General features: G+C 32.1%; 1 protein-coding gene and 1 long non-coding RNA gene across 2 annotated transcripts in view; one reads left to right on the plus strand and one right to left on the minus strand.

The window, feature by feature from the left end:
• LOC128173527 (uncharacterized) overlaps positions 1–21597 on the minus strand; it is a 145470-nt gene that overhangs the window by 53620 nt on the left and 70253 nt on the right. The gene's annotated exons all lie outside the window — the stretch shown is intronic.
• Positions 4063–11482, plus strand: LOC128173597 (uncharacterized). The gene is made up of 3 exons (XR_008242518.1): positions 4063–4331; positions 6743–6917; positions 10404–11482. It is a non-coding gene; the product is annotated as an uncharacterized LOC128173597 (long non-coding RNA).

Consider the following 21597-nt stretch of genomic DNA (forward strand, 5'->3'; position numbering starts at 1 on the left):
AAAAGAATAATGAAAATCTTTTTTTTAGATAAAAAAAAATCAAAACAAATTTAACAGCAAAAAAAAATAAACCCAACTCAAAACAGTCAAACAAAAAAAAATCATTTTTAATTTATCGCTTACTTTTCTGAATATCATGCCCGATAATACTGATGATGATAATTATAATAAAAAAAGCTTACAAATAGAAAAAAATCGTACCAAAGAAATAAGTGATGTATTTTTATTTAATTAAAGAAAAAATATTTTGTAACATGATGTTGTTTTTATACATGTAGCATGTAGTCTAAGTTTATGATTGAAGACTCTTTTGGCATGGGAAGATAACTACGTAGTACTTAATGCAAACAACATCATGTGTCACTCACTCGTATTTCCTCCCTTTAACCACTCTCTACCTGTTTTCTCAATAACTTATTTTCATTTTATCTTTACACTTCGATAACGTAGACGAAGTAATTCGTTTAAAAGAGAAATACAGACCAAAAAATATAATAATAATATTGATTCATAAAATAAAATATCATAAGATAAATAAAATAATAATGATTATCTGGTAAATAATTAAATAAATGAAAAATAAATAACATCTTATATCTTACTTTTCTTGGAATGATTGGCGATTATTTTCCAATTCGTGACCTTTTTCATGATTTGCCATGCTCATAAAATCCCCAAACATTAAATGACAATAACCACATTAAAACATTTTCGATTTTCACAAAAATCAACGTCCTCTCTAATCAAAACTTTCTTGTAGAATGAGATTGAGAAAACTCTGTAACTCAATTAATATAGCAACTAATGTTAAAAAAAAATTACAATCTCTTTGTATTCAATTATTGATGTGTAAAAAACATTTCGTTGTCATAGAGATTGATTATTGATGTGTAAAAAACATTTCGGTGTCATAGAGATTAATTATTGATGTGTAAAAAACATTTCGTTGTCGAAAAGATTTTTATTTCATATTTTAAAAATATCATTGGATTCATTTATTTTTTCTTTGTATTAATTCTAACACAAAAAATAATAATTATTTAAAAAAAAAAAAAAACCAAAAAAACTATGCAAATCGTTTTGCTCACACGTTTACTTTCTTCAATAGACTCTTGTCTCAAAAATATTCATAGATACAATTTGATGCCAGAGTTTTCATTGAGATCTTAAATCCGTCATTCATAAGTTCACCAAATGAAGATTAGATTTGAAAAAAAAATACATAACATTTTTTCAATGAAAAAAAATATATCAATTAAAATAGAAAAATCTTTACTCTTGTTTTAAATTGAAACTTTATCTTTAGATTTTTTTTTAAAAAGTGATCAAAATTTTTTTCGACTAATCTTCATTTCGTGTACCTAAACACACTCCTTTTGTTGTAAAATCATAACAAAAACAAATCATAAACATTTTTTCATTTAATTTCAATTAGGAGAACAAGAAACATCGGTGACTTGGTCCTGGTGTTAAGTGGCCTATGTGAAAAGGAAAAAAAAAGAAAATAATTAGTTTAATTTCTTAATCATTAAAAAATAATTAGAGAAACTGAATATTTACTGTTTTAAAACTTTTTTTTTTTTTGATTGCATCTAAATTTTTTTTTTAAAAATGTACTTACAAAGTTTTCGTCTCCTAATGGCCCCGGCTGGCTAACGCTCAGCGGCCGGGGACTTATCCTCCACGGGTGGAGAGTCCACACTGAGGAAAAAACAAGAAAACGAATAAAAAGTAGTAATATAGTCATCGTCAATTTAAAGAGTATTGTTTTACTAAATGGACAGCAGACAATGACCTCTCTACAATTGTCTTTTGTAGTTTTGGAAATAATAATACTTACACGGTGTCTGCCATGAAGGCAGAGTCCATCTCTTTTCTATGAGAAAATGGAAAAAGGACATACATTTAGTTTCTTAAATATATATATATATATATATATATATATATATATATATATATGTGTGTGTGTGTGTGTGTGTGTTTGTAAGCCCTGTGAAGTTGGCCGAATACCAAGTTTACACACCAATCAACTTATCACCTGAAAATCAAATGGACACCCGAACTCAGGTGTTCAGTTGAAATAACGTCATTTTCGTGTTCCTCTCACTAAATTCCACCAGAAAAAATAAAAAAAGTATGAGTGTTTCTTTGACACCAATTTCCTAATTTTTTTCACACAGTGTGTGTGAAATTTTATGCTCCATTTTCCCCCTTTACACAGAAAAATCTGCGCATGCGCAAATGTCATATCGAAAGTTGTTTATAATGGCGGAAGTGAAATATGTTGTGACCTATAAGTGACCTGTTCCTTGGATATTTGATGTCACAGTGATGTTTAAAGGTAAGTTTTTGAATTCTATGATTTAGTTTCGAATGATGGCTTAAAGAAATCAATTAATGATACACGTGTATCGCTTCTAAAATTGTTTTTTAACAACAAATCACGAATGCATTTCCTTTTCTAAACTACGAGCTGGATAGATTCTATCTATTAACAAAACATTTATAATAGATAATTTTTGTACTAAAATCTACATCATTTATTCCCACTTGGTTAAAACAACGACTTATATTCTAATATTGATAATGTGTTTTCATTATATCGTGTTTGTTTACTTAGACGATGTTTAAAATTGTCTACATTTAGATATATAAGCATTGAAAAAAATGTGGATTATATAAGCCCAAGGCAAAAGATAACAAAAAATATATAAATATAACACTAGATCTAGACTCATTTGTTTATATTCATATGATTAACGTCTTCCGTTTCCAATGGAAACTTTCTACGGTCTGAAAGTAAGGAGAAAAAAGTAAATTAGGAAGATAAATGCTAGGTATGTTTTAACAATGAATTACAGGATTATTCTCGTAAAACTATGCTTCAATACAATATAAAGTGTAAGTGTACGGTGGTTTTGCCTGGTCAGACGATACACCAAAACCATTCTATTGAAGTAATGTAATAATTATTCTATTTTGCATTTGTGTTTTCTTTTATGAAAACCGCTTTACTATATGTCTAGTTCTTGAAGAAAATGAGAAATGTAGCTATTTTTTTAAACAATGGATTAAAATCGACAGAGTACTTTCGATATAGGTAACGGGTGCTTTCGTCCCTTGTGAATTTGCTACTAACTTTTTTTTTTACAATGCAGTGTGCTTGTTTATTGGTCAAAAGAAGTTTTGGTGAACGTGTTCAAAGATCAGACAGTTATAGAATATGAAAAATAATCAATGATATAAACATGGACAGATACAAACAGGACAAGGTTGTTATTTAATATAATCATTTTGAAGCAATGGATTCACTCACTCTGACTCTAAGTCTCGCTGATTATAAATCATATACATGCTGTGGATACATGTAACACCAAATTTGTACATGTATTACCACGTCATTCATAACAATTCATCAGATTTATCTTTGAATAATGTAGTTCATATATTAAATGGTATTTGGAGGGGGGGTGGGGGTTGTTGTTGTTGTTGTTGTTGTTAAAACAGAAATAATGATAAGAATTTAAATTTTAGCATTTCATTAATCATATTTTTGGAGAAGGCAGAAGCTGTATTGGTTAAATATAAAAACAAAATAAATTTAAAGAAGCTTTAGAACAAAGTTATAGTAAACATGGTCAAATTGATCTGTAACCCTTTTAGATTGTGTAGGTTTATTCATAGAGATATATATACTAACACATGTACATACATTGTACATGCCAGATTTACGATGTAATTTACTACATCTGGACATGCCATACTAAGTTTTACTTTCTTGTTGTTTGACTACAAGTTTACTTTGTAAATAAAACAAAATTTAAAACGGAACAAAAAATTAAAATAGATATACACATATACATTGTACATGTATATAAATTATAAACATTAAATGCAATGTTTTGTTACAATATTCAAAGTTTTATCTCAACTTTACTTCTCAACGATACTAAAATTTCAAAATATGAGAACAGAAGCTATTTTTCCTCCTCTAGTGCTTAATTTTATGGAATAAATATCATATTCGCTCTGAACAGAGACATAAATAACATAATAGTATGCCTCTGTGTACATGTACAATTCTTCCATGCACTCTTAGAAAAGGTTAAAATTTAAAACAAAATTCTGAGCGTATATGAATAAATCACATCATGAAACTGATACCACCGCGATAATGTACAAGTAAGTATACATCAAAATAGTTAGGATAAAATGACCCGGGGCGAATCAGCCATTGGTCAAAACACCGTAAAACCTATATTTTCGAAGGAAGTCATGTGTTCGGAGATTATATATCAAATTAAGAGTCTGGGACAGTTGTTTTTTTAGTGGTGAGTACATGATTCCTATTATAAGGTGGTCGTTCGTGTTTATAAATGTACAACACGTTGAGAAAATTGCCTACAGCTGTTATTGTTATGTTAATTGTTCGAATTTTCTCTACAAGCTGTCACTTTGTTGTGGAAAGGATTTAATTCTTATGTAATCTTGACCATGATGACAAGATGCTACTTTTGTATGTTCAATATACATGTAATTCATGCTAGGCCCTATAATTCAATGTAAAGTCTTTAATTTATTCAGTTAATAGTTTGTTTATACATGTACATGCAGGTGTTCTTGAAAATCCAATCTGTGGAAAGATGCATCTTTTTTTATTATTAAAACAAGCACTGTCGCAGATACTGCTCAGTATGTTTCATCCTGATCCTATAAGTTATGATATATTTTACATGTACCTTTTAAGACATTTAGGAAATAATTTCATGCATCTTTACATATAATTGATAAATAAATAATACTTTTCACTACCTTTACAAAAATAACTTGTGAAATGTTTAAAAACTGTACTGACGTGCAACCAATTCTCGCCAGTACATTGTGATGTCATTTTTCGTATATGATTTTATATGTTGATATATGACATCACAATGTACTGGCGAGAAATGGTACTCGATGAGAACTGGTCGCACACCAGTATTCATGTATTTGCCGATATCAGAGAAATAAATCTATACATGCAGTGTCACTGACATATACCAGTATGTCGTAGCATAACAATCTCTGCCCTCTTCCAGTTAAATAAAATCAGTCAGTACTAGTAGAATAGCACTCCAAATCAGTTATGTATTGGATTAGATAATTGTATAATCATTTTAGTATTAATGTATTAATCATCAGTATATATATTAATCTCACATCTTCGCAAGTCAAGGATTTATGATAAACCATTGCCTTGTGAAGAGGAGCAGAATGGATCTTAAATCCTCGACTTGCAAAGATGTCATCTCAAGGCATTTGTTTTTTTAATAATTAATCTTTGATTGGCACGGGACAATGACATAACATGAAACAGGTCACATTTGATTTGTCTAAGGTGATATGGACAGACCTCAATTATGTGTAAGCATCAGATTAAGAAAAAGGTATAAAAAGCTATGACATTTGCTAATGAATATTTTCATAACAATAACTTTACAACTTATTTGAAATCATGCATTTGATGCAAATTATCAAAAGTTTTTAAAACTAATAATGCTTTTGAGTTTATGACATGGTGTTTCTGTATGTGACATTATTATGCCTTATGTCAGTTTGTCGCTATATATTCAATACTTATTTATTTTCGCATAATATACAAAAGATTTATGTAGCGTAAGCATATAGCCGAAATAGAGCACGGTATGGAACGCCATTGCTGCCTTATAGCATAAAACTTTAGGTGCATTCCATAGCATGGCAAATGTTTTCAATGATAAACTTCCAAGCACGACAGCGGGTTTCGAAATCACGACGCTACAATTATTCCAGTATGAAGCCCAATGCGTTACCGCTACGCTATATTAGCTGATAATGAATGGACGGTATCTATATATAAAAAACGTAGATATATATGACTGACATCAAGCAATTAAAATTATTAATCTTTTTAAAACACTTCATTATTGATGGTAATTTTAAAGTTAAAGTTTCTGATAAACTTTTGAACAAATTGATTGAACATATTTGTCAAAGAAATTCTACATGAGGATCACAAAAACGTTTTTTTAAATGACACTTGATAATGAATGTACAAGAAAAAAATTCAATGAGATTTCGTCTGCTAAACATTTCGAGTTTTCTAGGTAAGGTCAAACGTCTCTCATTTCTTGAAAAGAACATATAAACCTTTGTTGACTTTTAATTTTACAACAACTTGTTGATTAAATAAACAATCAAATCAATTAATTAATTTGAAGAAAAAAACAACAAACGCTTGCTTTTCCGGTGATTATTTTTAGGGACTAGTCAACACTCAAACGTCACAGCTACTTATAGCAAAGCATGTCAGTATATTTAACAGTCTGCATAATAATAACAATAGTATTATGTTGTGCTTTGTGCATGTATTTGCCTAAATAGTAGTCAGGGTTTGATACATAGTGCAGGAGCTGGAAGCTACTTATTATATAAGTAGCATTATTTGATTTTAAAAGAGCCCACACAGTTTCAAATAAATCAATGAGTACTTAACCATTGCTCGACTTAATGCTCCAATTAATCGACTAAGTCAACCGAGTAAAATGGACATCCCTTATACATATAAATCATCTATTACCTTGAAGTTAATGTTTCAAATATGTTTGAAATAGGAATTACACAATAAAATCTGTTTTAATTTAATTAATTTTTTAAAAATTTAATTAAATGGTAAGGGAAAAAGTTTCAATGTTGACATGCATCCATTTATTTATTTGAACAGATTTATCAGTATTTGATACTTGCTCAAAGATGGATCTTACCCACATATTTGGACAAAGAATAGAAATTTTCATGGGATTTTTCTCAAGAGGTCTAATGCAGAATAAAAATTAGGAGTCTGAACAGAAGTGAATATGTCACTTTGTGTATCAATGGACTAAACCTATCTTGAGCTGGTAAGTCATTTTCCAGAAATAGATTAAAACAAAGTTTTGATTAGAGTACGGTATTAATATACATGTATTATATATAAGTACCGGTAAAGCAATATGTAGTCTTACTCTCTCAGTTTGTCTGTCTGTCTGTCCATTGGTTCTTCTCTCTCTCTCTCTCTCTCTCTCTCTCTCTCGTTAGCTTCCAAGCAGAGAGGTTCAAATCATTTCAATTTGTATAGCAGGTTTATGTAAACACTTTGAAAGTAATTTTCAACCCGTTACCTAACTTGAATTACTTAGCATGCAACATTTAAATTAGTTTTCATATTTTTTATGCCCCCCCCCCTTCCCAAAAAAAACCCCAAACTTTAATAAAGTACTAGTTAATTTTTATCAGATCAGCTAGCCTTATTTGAGTGCATATTAATTATAGCCCATAACCCAAGTTTTGTTTGCTATGACATGTACTTTTGTAAATTTTGAAAGAACTCTAAAAGTCGAAGATTTGGTATTTATATAAAATTATAAAAAATCAAAACTAATCTTAACTGTAATTTTTTTTCAAATTCATTTAAAATGTGGTTATCTTTTGTACACGACCTGTCCCCAACATTTTTTTTCAAAATAAAACAATTTGAATTGGAAATGAGAGGAAAAAAATAGATTGATAATAAAGTAAGATAGGAAATATGCATAAATAGATAAAATAACTTTTCAGAGTAAAATAATAAACATGTCTTTTTGTTAAATTATTCTTAAAATTAATCACATTAATGCAATAAATTTAATTACAGTCAAACTTCCTATCTCAAACTAGATGGGACTGTTTAGATAGATCGAGATATCCGTGTATTTATGATATCGAGGGTGATATACTTCAAAAAGTGGTTGGGACCTAAAAATCACTTCGACACTTACTATTGTATTTGAAATCTCAGTGTTCGACATATCGAAGTATAACTGTATTAGCAAAATATACAAAGCTGGATTTTGATAAACACATGCATCTTTTTTATAATGTGATTAATTTATTGAATGGTTGATGATAAATTGATGATTTTGAGCAATCAAACTAAGCATTGCATGTATAATATAAGTATTTGACAAAAGAAAACAACCTGTTAAAATAAAAAATTGTTATCAGCTTAAATGCTCAACCAATCACAGAACAGCTCGGCTTAACATCAGTTGTATAATTATCAATGCTATGAAATACACATATTGTCCAAAATTTGAAATGCTGTTTCCTAACATAATTCCCAAGAGAGAGAAAGAGAGAGAGAGAGAGAGAGAGAGATAGAGAGAGAGAGAGAGAGTGACTGACATGTACAAAAACAGATAGGGGACTACAAATGCAGGTATGTAAAGGCTTCCCGATTTAAGGTAGCTCTCGGGTTTGCTGATGTCACAATAGAATTTAACATAAAGTGTTGACCATATAATCAATCGGTCATAGCAAACCCATACTTTTTTTTTTTAAATGACAAATGATCCCTAAAAACATAAAAGGAAATATCTCAAAAAGCTTACATGTAGTTTATATAAACATTTATAATTATCACATGCTAACCATTTAAAATCAGGTGAAATACATTGTTACATTTTGTTTAATAAGGTATGATTGTGCGTTGGAACTCTTCTATTTAAAATCATATTTAGACAAGAAAATAAATTACCGTAAATCGTATGCATAAGCTTCGCTTCTTTAATTACAGTTATAACTTCTGTATTTTCAACCACTGATCTAACTAGAGGTTCTATTAAAATTTATTTGGCTTTAGCTAATTAATGTATGCGATTACAAACTGATTATGACAAGAGTTGTATGGTAATTAATTTTGCATTTATTGACTCAGAGTATTTACATGTTCTAATGATGAGTAAATATGCTAGTCTTGTCAATCAACTCATTTTTATTTTTTGGTTCTCAGACGTAAGAAAATGATGACGTCGGGCTTACGTTATGATGATAATATAGGGTTTTGCAAAATCTTTTCAATATTTGAAGTTGTTTTGCGAAAAATTGGCCGCGAACACATATTGATTATTCTTTATGAATTGATTCAACATTATCTCTTCTGTTGTTGTGTTGAGTACAATTAAGAACGTCTAAATCATTTAAAAGTTTGAATCGTAGTTCTGAAATGTGTTTTCCGTTTAAGATATGCAATTTACTATATATATTTCATTGAAATGGCGTTGCCAATGATTTTATCATGGACACTGTGTTTGAAACATTATAACATTATAACCACACAGACAAATCTTATAAATTTTCAGGGAAGGCTTTCTCACAAGCAGTTCTCAGGGAAGGCTTTCTCACAAGCAGTAAACCTGCGAGCTATTTGAAGTCACTTGTTTGTACCTCATACAATATGATGTCATAGTTAACTTTTAAAAGTCACGATCTGCATTCCTTTCGATAGTTCTCATGGATTTAATGTATTAATAGTAATCAACTTAAAATAGAATCATACATTATTAAGTGAAATATATTGTGACAAAAATAAAACCACTGGTTTCCGTTACACAGACGCTGTTGTTAATACTGGTGATATTATCAATATTTATTATGCACGATTTTTATTGATTTCACATGTAGAAATGCACAAAAAGTGTATCATACAATTCACAGCAGTCTATTATAGCCTGTGCATTTTTATTCATTCACAACAAAATTTATGACAACCTTATGATAAATAATATTTCACAATATTTAACCAGAAAACATTTTTTTAAATTTTGGAAATGTTTAAAGTTTCAAAGCCCCAGCGGGTTTGAACTCATGACTTATCGACAGGTTCGTAGTTAATGCTCTAACTAATTGCGCTATAATGCTGTTAGGTTACAATTTCGGGGGGGGGGGGGAATCTTACTTAATTTATTGTTCATTTTGATCAGAAATATGCCAGATTAATGGAGGTGTGCCATACCACCATAAGGTGTTATTGGACATCTGTCAGTATTAAAATCATGTAATCATAATACTTTAACCGGTTTAGAATTTTCAAATTTTACCATATATTTAACCAAAATATACATGTATGTTTTAAAAAAGTTAACCATCTAACCGCCCACTACGCTACGCTGTTTGGTGGCAGTTTGGGAAAAAACTATATAAATAGTACATCACAACATGAAAGTGTCCCATACCACCTTAAGTCTTGATTTACATCGAGTGTAGAGTAAATACTACATGTACAAGTGTACAGCTTTTTTATGAAAGAGGCTGCTATACCTCTAGCTATTCTAAAACTTGGCAGTTCTGTACTGATTTGTATGCAGCTTGGTATACACATAGTCTTATATTTACTTGTATATATATTACATGTAATAAAGCAAATATAAGTGTACTGTCTTTCATGTACGTGTACCACTATAAGTACATAAAAATAACATTTTAAGAAAACTATTATATGCATGTAAATTAATGCTATGTTTGTGAAATACTGATTGTCAGTATTTATAATTATAATATTGATTTTTTGTAATTTTTTTATGTTCTAGGTACCGGTTTTCTGAGCAACAATGTGGGAAGGCAGCAGTGGTCCACCGTCTCAGTTTTGCCACAGTCCAGGGTCAGCACCAAGCTACATGTATAGGACTCCTACCTAATTACTAAAAGTATCATTATGAAGAATTTTACAAGACTTCTTGATGACTGGAAAGACATATTAATTCTGATTGAATTTACACACGTGGTTGATAATAGCTTTGTCAACACAATAGCCAAATATGAACCTAGTATACCATTTAAGCATTATTTAACAAATATAAGTCAGACAGTTTAAAATTTGATGATCCTATAAGTAAAGGAAAAATTACAGTGTTTAGATATATTCAATTCATCTCAGTTGTTTTTAATGCATATGCATGATTGTACATGTATAAATACATGTATATGACTTTTTTAATCAGGTATACATATATAGCTGATGTAGTGACATGGATATAATCAGAATTGATAATATGTGTATAGGTATTCTGTATTACTTTATCTAGGTTAGATCTTGAAAGCAGGTGTATGGTACGCTGTATCATAAAGATGATTTTTTTCACTCTTTGTTTACAGTTACTGTCATGAAGGACATATGAAGAGATTTTTTTCTTTGATTCCTTTTACTTATATATATAGTAGTCTCCTGGGGCCATAATACAATCACCTAGTAACAATATTGTTTGAATTATATACCATAGATGGGTTTCTGTGTGCACTGATTTACTTGTACTCATCCATGTTCATGTACAAATACAATTGCATTTTGTATATGTTTGTGCATTTGCTGATAATTTCAAGCACCATAAAATCTGTTGTATTAATTCATTTTGTAAACTGCAGCATATTTTGACAGATGGGGTATCGTTACATAATTATGTACTAGAAAAATGTATACGGTATATCCCATTTCATTTTCTTGAGCGGAAGGGGGGGGGGGGGGTCAGTGCCTATGCACATGAGTATTCTACGTTAATAAGTTTGCATTTTACACTTACCCTACAGACTGCCACTCCTCTGTAATTGTTTTTGTTCATGATCGAATATTAATTCATATACATGTACCAATTGATTCAATAAATGTAAATGATACTTGCTATCTTTGTTATTGCTATACATGTGTATATATAGGAGGTAGTTTGCTCTGTGGTCCTAATACAGAGCAAAGGTTGAGAGGTGTACATGGAAGCATTTGAAAAAAAGAAGGAGGCACTAATCAAATAATTTACTAATGTTTTGCAAAAAGATACTAGTGGATTAGCGATAAACTCTCTGAGTTTACATGGACTATAGTATAGGACAGATTTGATGTGAGAGATGACACGAAGCAAATTTATCTAAAATTCAAGCTTCCTTTTATCCCAACTAAAATATTTTGAAACCCTTCTCCCATAAGATTAAAAAACCAGAACGGAATAGAGGGGGTGAAAATATTTAATATCGAAGCCTCTTTTCGTTAAGAATTAAAAATCAAAGGGGATTCAACATTTTGCATTGAAAAATAGTTTGTATCTCCTCTCTTATAGGATATAAAAATCAGAAGGTTCTCGATATATCGCAAACATAATTTGTTCAAAAAACATTCTACAGCAGGAATTGATCCTACATGTAAAAGGGTCAATTTTTTTAAATCTCAAATTTCAATATTTGATTTGATGGTTCAATATTTCAAGCGATATTACTGTTGGATTCAAAATGATACACATATATGCAATGTATATGCCACTAGCATTGCGTTCCTTGTGTGTAGGTTTCAAACGTACATGTACATATCCAGTGAAGGGGGCACATGTAGTCTCTTACATATAGCGGTAAATATCACAACCTCTGAAACAAATCGGTAGTACATGTATCAAGGTTGCATATTGTTTGGAGCATTATCCTGTCTGAATATGTCCTGTTAAATATTAAGTAGGTGTATATGTTTCAGCTCTTGTATTTTGATGGAATTTCATAATGAGGACGGACTACTTTTAAAATTGAATTGAACTAGGAATTTTAATTAGCAATGAGCCCTTACATGTTTATCGGCTCCAAGAGGTATTAATGATCTTCCACATGATCTTTTTATAAAAGTTAAGATTAAATGCAATTTTTTTTTTTAGTTTTCTAGGTTTTCAAGGTATATCATACATACATGTACATGTATATACACTGTATACCTGGTGGTGTATTCTGTCAAATGACCAGACAGGACATCAAACACAACCGCATTAACACTGGTATGATTTCATCAAAAGACGGATTTAATTCCTCTGTATAACTTATCTGACCAAATTTGGAATGCGTATGCATCTTTGCGATTTTCTTTCGACGTGTTAATCTAGCCTTCAAAAGTTATTTTACGAGTGGGGATCGCATCAGCTTTTTATTTTGCTTATGCAAATTAAAGTGTGTGGTTGAGAGAATGTATAGATGTTCAGTTGAACGTGTGTAAAAGACTAGCATATGTTGAGTGTTTATGTAGCCGTTGAAGTCAAATTGAAAACAACAACAACAGGATTTAACGGGTTTTACTCTTACGATGTTTTTTAAAGGCTGAGTATCACATTTAATTGGAAAAAAATAACGATGCTTCATGATATTTCATTAGAACAAGATATCGATGATCATGATATACATGATATACATGTATCAAGTTCTTATTACACTGTGTGTTAAGTTTCCCATAACTTTCTTTTCATTTAAAAGGAGAAAATGTTTACTATAACAATAACATTTCCTTTGTAACATATCTAACTGTCTAGCTCATAGGAAGGCATAAGCGTCGGAACCGAGGGGAGCCCACCTCCACTTTTTTTGCCAAGTTTGACATAACTATCAGGCACGTAGCATCAGGGATGGGCTAAAGTATCACAAATCTGCTCGCCTCCTCCACAGTTTTGGTAGCATGTAAGGAATAGAGGTGAAAATAAGGAAATTAAGAGTGATATTGAAAATGGCTGTTATTGTTGTACAACCCCCCCCCCCCCTACCCCCCACCCCCACACACGGATTAGAAATTTAATGATTTGGGGACACATTTAAATTTAACTTTAACGTGTTAAAATATTTTTGTTTCTGATGAAAAGTCTAGCCCCCCTTTCAATTTGTTTCCGACGCCACTGGAAAATTGAAGCAAATCTAATTTATTTTGTGTTATTTCTTATAAACTTTGTTGTTCAATGCTTTACAAATTCTGCTTAATCCTTATAACACTTGTGCTTAATACATACGGAAAATATCGAAGAAATCAATTAATAAATGTATCAATGTAATTAATCAACTCCGTTTGAATTACAATCCGTAAAACGCAATTATTCTCATATGTTTGATTTAGCTCACAATTCGTTCATCGTGCGAATTATTTGCCGTGCGCTCAAGCGCGTTCAACTTCCGCATTTTGTGCTGTTTGCTTTAATCGCGCTCACATACACCTGGTGTTAAAATACATGTATATTCTAATAAGTAAAATGTCGTCAATGTACTACAAAAATAACATCGTCGTGGATTGAATACAAAAGCTGGTAGCCCGTACAAGTCATTCCCCCATGCTTTTGTAAAGGTACCGACTGTCAACCACGCCTGTGAACACAGGTACACAGAACTAGACTATCAAAAATTGGGAATTTTCTTCGTTATTACATGTTACATAAAATTGTTTCTAATATATTTACATATACTTCATTGTTTATTCTAACCTATGAAACTTGCATTGGACATAAAAAGCGATAATTGCACTGGCGGAAATTGACCCTGACCAATACATGTATTACATCTGCGGCCCTATGCTCCCCAAGGAGCGAACAGGAATAAGTCAGTAAGTCAAGTCAGTCAATACATGTATTTTGCATAATTAAGAATTACAATAAGGAAAATTATTAAGACCAGGAAAGCGTGTAATTTTATTAACTCTGTTTTAATTTTTATGCCTATAATTGCGGCTAATTTTCCCGATGCTATGGTATTTATTCTAATAATGATAGCACGTTTCTTAATCAATATAAAAAGGTTTGATATCTTAAGAAGGTATGGAAATAAGGCGAACACATTACCTACAGTGAATAAGATACTGTAAAACAAGAATATCAACGAACTGAAAATTCTTTCAAAAATTCGCATTTAAGTTTGCGCTCAGTTCGCCCTTCACCGTATTCCAACAATGTTTCAAGAGGTCTTTAACGGTATGGAAAATTATCAAATCTTTGAGTTGTTCATAAATTTCAGAGATCGTTAAAATATTTGTTATTGAAGTTTTAAGTTGTGTGTGGGTTTGAGAAATTGAATTGATGATTGTGTTAATGGTGTTTAATTGAATGTGTGTAAAAGAAGGCTCATTTGAAAGTGTAACTTTATTTTCGAAATTTGCGCAGTCAGATGGATGTTCATGTACCTGGCAATAGTATGACCGAAATTTTATTCATTAAATCTAAAGCCCATATTTTTGCTAAAATCTGTAAATGAATGAAGACAACCCCAAAAGCTTTAACATGTATTATTGTCAAAATACAAGATGGGGATAACTTCCGATTCCGAAATAGTCAGAACAAACCTGTCATCTTCAATTCAATATGCGTTCACGGTTCACTTTGCGCCTGCGATTGCGCTCCATGCACGGATCTAGAGGGGGGCCGGGGGGAGGGGTCCGGACCCCCCCCCCCCCCACCCGGGAAAAAGAAAAGTTAATAAATTTAGAATTATCGCAAATATGCCTTGGACCCCCCCCCCCCCCCCCCCCCGGAAAACACATATATGTTTTGGAAAGGCATCGGAAGCGGAAATATTAAGAGAGATATTGAGAATTGCAGTTAAAGGTGTAGTCGGCACCCCCCCCCCCTCCCCCCACGGATTAGGAATTTCATGGTTATGGGAATTTTTTTTTTTTGGAGGTATGAAATTTTATAGGTATACTACGTCCCCACCCCTCCCACGGATTAGGAGATTCATGATTTTGGGATTTAGTTTTTTTTTTTGGCTTGATGAGTAGTGTAGCTCCCAACTTTCAATTCGAACCCCCCCCCCCCCCTTGAAAAATGTTCTGGATCCGCGCATGCGCTCAGTTCAGAGTCTGCATTCAATCGCCATTCATTATCACCGCTTTTCATATTCTGTTCAGTAATCGGTCACCGTTCGCTCTGCATTCGCTCATCGATACTCACCGTTCGCTCACAGCGCAAGTTGGAACGTGGAACATTTCACGGGATGTATACAGTACATAGGCGTCAGTACACCGAGGGAGGGGCTGGGGAGAGGGCTTACCCCCCCCCCCCATCATTTTTTTGCAAAGTTATACCTAACCAGAACCAAAGACCATTTGTTTTGCTTGTCAAGATTTTTTTTATAGGTCTATCCTCCTTTCAATTTGCTTACGACGCCACTGTGGTAGATGCATTGCTCTTTGGTTCTTAACACAAAGTGGATTCAAACAATTGTTTAATCGATATTTAGCGTGAGATATTTCAAAATATGTCTTTTACTGGAATTGTGGGTTATTAGTGTTCAGTTGAACGTGTGTAAAAGAGGTGCTCATTTAGAAGTGGTAATTTGTCTCATAATTTACCCAAATCAACTTGGAATATTTAGATTTTGCATGTACCGGTAAACAATTCACAGTCTGGTATAGACAATGAAATAGATAATCCAGATTATAACTTAAATCAAAGGCTTTTAAATTAGATTGCATGCATTTAAACGATGTTTGGTTGAACGTGTGTAAACGTGGTGCTTTTTTGATAATTTACCCAAGTCAAAGTCAAAATAGAAACATTTTGTATTTGCATTATATTCATATGCCTTAGATATGCTTTTTATAACGTGAGAAAATCTGAAAACGACTCACAGTCTAAAATGAGCAATCGATTGGATAAACCTGGATATGGCCGATTTTTTTTTCATTAAAATCCCAAACCCATATTCTTGTTTAATTCCGTAAATAAAACAAAAAAAAAACAACTCAATGTTTTATCTCTTTTCTTGTTTTATTGCAGTCTTAGAATAATTCCCGAATTATTTTGAACAATTCGCTTATCTTGCATTCTGTGTGAAATAAAGGATTACTTTGCCGTGCGTTTGCGCTTAGTTCACGGTCTGCCTTCGTTACCGTTTACCAACCGCTCATTAAATTCAGTTAAGCGTTTAAACATAGTGCTCACTGTAAGTTTAAAGTTTGTTCACTACTGCTTACAGCTCAAATGGGCAAGTACAAGCTCATTAAATGTTTATTTACGGAACGGCCTTCGATATTTCGATATTTGGTTCAAAACTGAGCATCTATCGTTTCATATTTGATTGATACATTTGTTAAATAAAATATCATCGATATTTAAAATGAAATATTATAATGGTAGGGAAAAATTTTGGAACGCTAATTCGTTCAATGAAAGTAGCGAGCTTAGTTTTGCTCCCCAATATCTTCAAACTCCATGTAAATCATCTAATCAATAATTACTTCAAATTTTTTAAGGCAACAAACATCATTTGATAAAAGTAGCAAGTAGCGAAATGTTCTTATTATTTTGTTTTAAAGATATTCAATATTGGATGATACATCTATCAAATGAAAAGCAAGTGTGGCAAAAAAACAAAATTGTCAATGATTTATTGGAGAGAATATTGACGCATTCTCATATGTAATATATGTAATGAGGCAGCGATATTTATCTGTTAACATGGTTACATTTGTTTGCATATATATAAAACGAATATTTTCGGGCATCTTATGAGTTTGTGTGGAGCTTAAAGCAGTGGATTATTTAGCTATATAATTTGTGTCATGCAATTTCAATGATTTCATTGATGATGTTGAGGTGTTCATTTGTGAGCGTGTACCTGAGGACTGTGTGTGAAGTGATCGGTTGATCGTGTGTAAAAGAGGTGCTCATTTGGAAGTGTAAATTTATTTTGTCATTTTTCCAAAATTAATTGGGAACTTTGCATTATATTCACATGCATCGAGTATGCTAAGTCGACACACGATACCCAGTCTAATTTGAACAATTAAATATTTATTATTATTAAAGTCAGAAGTATTTTTATTACACTGCAAATGAATGGTGTTCAGTTGAACGTGCGTAAAAGTGATGCCCATTTGAAAGTGTAACTTTGTTCACAATTCACACAAGTCTGAGTCAAAATAGACACAGTTTGTATTAAATTTTGCAATTAAAGTAGCGAGTTTAGTATTTCTCCCCAATATCTTCAAATTCCATCTGAATCAACTAATCAAGAATTGCTTCATCTTTTTTAAGGCAACAAACATCATTTGATAAAAGTAGCGAAATGTTCTTAATGTTTTGTTTTAAAGATATTCAATATTGGATGATACATCTATCAAATGAAAAAAAAACCATACATGACAAAAACAAACATATGTCAATAATCTTTTGGAGAGGATAACTCATTCCCATATGTAATATATGTAATGATGCAGCGATATTTATCTGTTAACATGGTTACATGTGTTTGCATATAAAACGAATATTTGTGTGGAGCTTAAAGCAGTAGATTATTTAGCTATATAATTTGTGTCAATGATTTCATTGGTGATGAATAGATTTGATGTTGAGGTGTTCAGTTGTGAGCGTGTACCTGAGGACTGTGTGTGAAGTGATCAGTTGATCGTGTGTAAAAGAGGTGCTTATTTGGAAGTGTAAATTTATTTTGTCATTTTCCCAAAGTTAATTGGGAACTTTGCATTATATTCACATGCATTGAGCATGGTTAAGTCGGTACACGATTCCTAGTCTAATTTGAAAATCTGAATGGATAATCCTTATTATTATAATGGTCAGAAGCATTTTAATTACACTGCAAATGAATGATGTTCAGTTGAACGTGTGTAAAAGTGATGCCCATTTGAAAGTGTTACTTTTTTTACAATTCACTCAAGTCAAAGTCAACATAGGGATATTTTGTATTTGCATTACATCAATATATCACTTACTGTAATGAAAAAACCCTGAGACTTAAAAAAAACCATGAGGAAACCCTGAGTGACACTGAGAAAACCCTGAGAGACCCTGAGGTCGGCACTGAAAATACTGATGTAACCCTGAGAGACCCTGAGGTTTGCACTGAGGGTACTGAGAAAACCCTGAGAGACCCTGAGGTCGGCACTTAATACGAAAATTAAAAAAAAACCTTTATTATTCAACAATTGGCGTAATCATATTTAAAAATAAATATAAACATAAGTAACATTGCATTCATTTGGTATAATTTTTTTTAATGATGCAATTGTATATGATCACACTTTCTCATTTAAAAAGCATCCTTAATTAATTGTTAAGGGAAAATACAGAAACACAAAGGATGAGTATGTATTCTGTACTTATTGTATGTACAATGTATACTGGTTTAACATGCCAAAAGCAAGGGACCTCATATGTTTTAATTAAATAAATTTATCATTCAAAAATCTAAAAAAGTCGCTTACATTTAAAGTATTCTTCCGAAATGAAATAGTAGTCGGCCGTAAAATGTAATGTTTTTAAAATAAAAAAACATGTTCATTTTTATTCATTTAATTAATCATTTTAGTCGCCCTATCAGAACATAATTGACTAAAGAGCATTCAAAGGTTCAATTACCGGTATTTCTAATTTGAAACAAGACAGTGTATATATCATATCGCATATTCTTGTACAGTATGGGAAAAAAAATAGATCGGTAAACTATTCTAATGCTTACACAGTAAAATGCTGTGAGGTTTTAAAAATAACTCCATGTATTAGTACTCTCTCTCTCCCTCTCTCTCTCTCTCTCTCTCTCTCTCTCTCTCTCTCTCTCTCGTAGGTAGAGTAAACGAAATAGAACTTCATTTACAAACTCGAATAAAATATGGAATAAACTGATCATGCTGATTTTGATCGCTATTACAATACATATTTCTAATTCCCGATTTTGAGCGATCACTTTATAAATGTAGTCCTTGTTCAAAATTCATATCCTTTACTATGATTTGATTTCAATGTAGACCCGGGCGAAATCACTTTTTATAGTAACATAAAATCTCAAACTCCTTTATTTTACGGTGTAATTCCGGTGAACCGTAATTCCCCGTCGTTTGCAGCTGTTTATTCTGATACTTCAAGACATATACATAGGTGGCCAATATTCAATCCTCGCCGCGGTCACTCTGTCGCGTGTATAGTCTGAGCCTTGTCTGTTATTTCCGAGGTTTTTCTTGATCCCAGATAAACAAAAGAATGTGTTCTGTACTGATACACAAAGGAGACAATACAAGGTATATCACACACAGTACTTTTTATCATGGACTTCGAATCAGAGACGAGACAATCAATGATCAGTAAAAATTGAAATACACGATTTTAAACACTGGCAATATTACCGCATGCTACATTTAGAAGTACTAAACATATATAAAGTATTTGTACATGAGAGAGAGAGAGAGAGAGAGAGAGAGAGAGAGAGAGAGAGCTTTGGAAGGTACTTCGTATTGGGGCGGCGAATTATTTAGTCGAAAACCGGGGGGGGGGGGGGGGGGGGGGGGGTGAACCGGATTTGACTTGAAATGAAGAATTTTTACGATGTGTCTAATTTTTTAATTTAATGTTACATTGTATTATTGACACTTATTTGTATTGATGGTACTATAAGAAACAAAAGCAAAATCATTGCACTTCAGGTTTGTTTTAATGACACACACATTTCATTAGAGGATTTTTTTAAATATATATAGACATCAATTTTGATTCAACTTATCAATCTCTTTTGTGCATCGTAAACATTCAAAATTGGATATCTGTGATTCCCGTGCTATGTTAAGATTGAATTATTTAACTGGTCCCTTAATTAAAATTATTAATACAAGACAGACAGACCTCGGAATTTCCTTTCCCTGCCTCGGCATTTCCGGTAACAAGAAATATCAAAATTCAATCGGCTGGAAAATATTTCTAAATTCGGAAAGTTCAACAATTTGAAATTGAATTTTTGCTTGCATAATGTTTGAAGGGGGGAGGGGGACCTTATATAAAAAATCTTGACAATATGGAGAATAATGCAAATTTTCAAAATCGTGAAAATTATATGTATTGCTATATATGGGAGGGGCGTATTTATCAATTTATAGCACATTTTCATTGTTAATTTCTTTCAATTTACTTTAATTTCTTACGTGCTCCCAAAAAGAGGAGGGGACTCCATGTGCATGTTGATTCATATGTAATCCAAATTTAATGTTTGTTGAGAGAAAATCGATGCTACGTGCCTGGGATGTACGTGTTTAAGTCTGTATATGTATGAGTAATAGAAAAAATTATACTCAAATTTGTAAACTAAGTGGGTAGAATGAAGCAATGTTTAAAACTTACTACAATAGAGATTTTCTTTGACATTACACTTCATTAACATCTTTCTTGGACTGAAATTGACACATATACAATCCTGCAGTAGGTAGTTCACACCATCTATAAATTTCAGTTTGTTTTCTCTGCTGTGATATAGACGAGTCAGACAGTTCTTGACTTTGACTACGTGTCAAACCAACGAACGGTTATCTTTACAATCATTGAAATACCGGACACGGGTATAAGTGTGTTTTTTTTTATAATTAAAAGTTGGTTTAACTTTGTCAATTAAAAGAACTCTCATAAGAACGATCATGAGACTGTTGCTCAACGTGAATATGTAATCTCGCAACGTTTTACTATCAATGCAAGATTTTTGGTTTTAGTTTACATGCTTTGCCACTAGTACGTACAAGATACAGTGTTATTTTCGCACCGGGATATTTTCGCTTCTACTTACGGGTTTGCCTTGCCTTGCATTCGCCCCAACAATGTTGTTGTAAAATAGAGATGATATGAGACATTAGAATTTGCCAAGTTTTAATCCGCTTACTGACAAAAAGAACAAAATGAGCGAAAATAAAACTGAGGCGAATAGTTCCCCTTATATAGTTTTAGGACACAATTAACCTTGGTTTTGGCTGTTGCTTTTCTAATCTTATCGGGCGGTATCTTGTCTTGCATTCAACTATCCCTACTGACGGGTATCGGAAATTGGCGGTATACAGTATATATATCCCCTCTGACTCGTACGAGAATTCGTATGATGATACGCATGCTCGGACGAGCGTCGTTCGCCCTATGGCATTGCCGCACGTTCAATCGTCTGATCATTTGGTCTTTCATGCGATCCTTTCGCATTATCTTAAACACTCGCTTTCATTATACAACACTTGCATATAGACGCAATATATAT

The sequence above is a fragment of the Crassostrea angulata genome, chromosome 2 (genome assembly GCF_025612915.1).
Source record: "Crassostrea angulata isolate pt1a10 chromosome 2, ASM2561291v2, whole genome shotgun sequence".
NCBI lineage: Eukaryota > Metazoa > Mollusca > Bivalvia > Ostreida > Ostreidae > Magallana > Magallana angulata.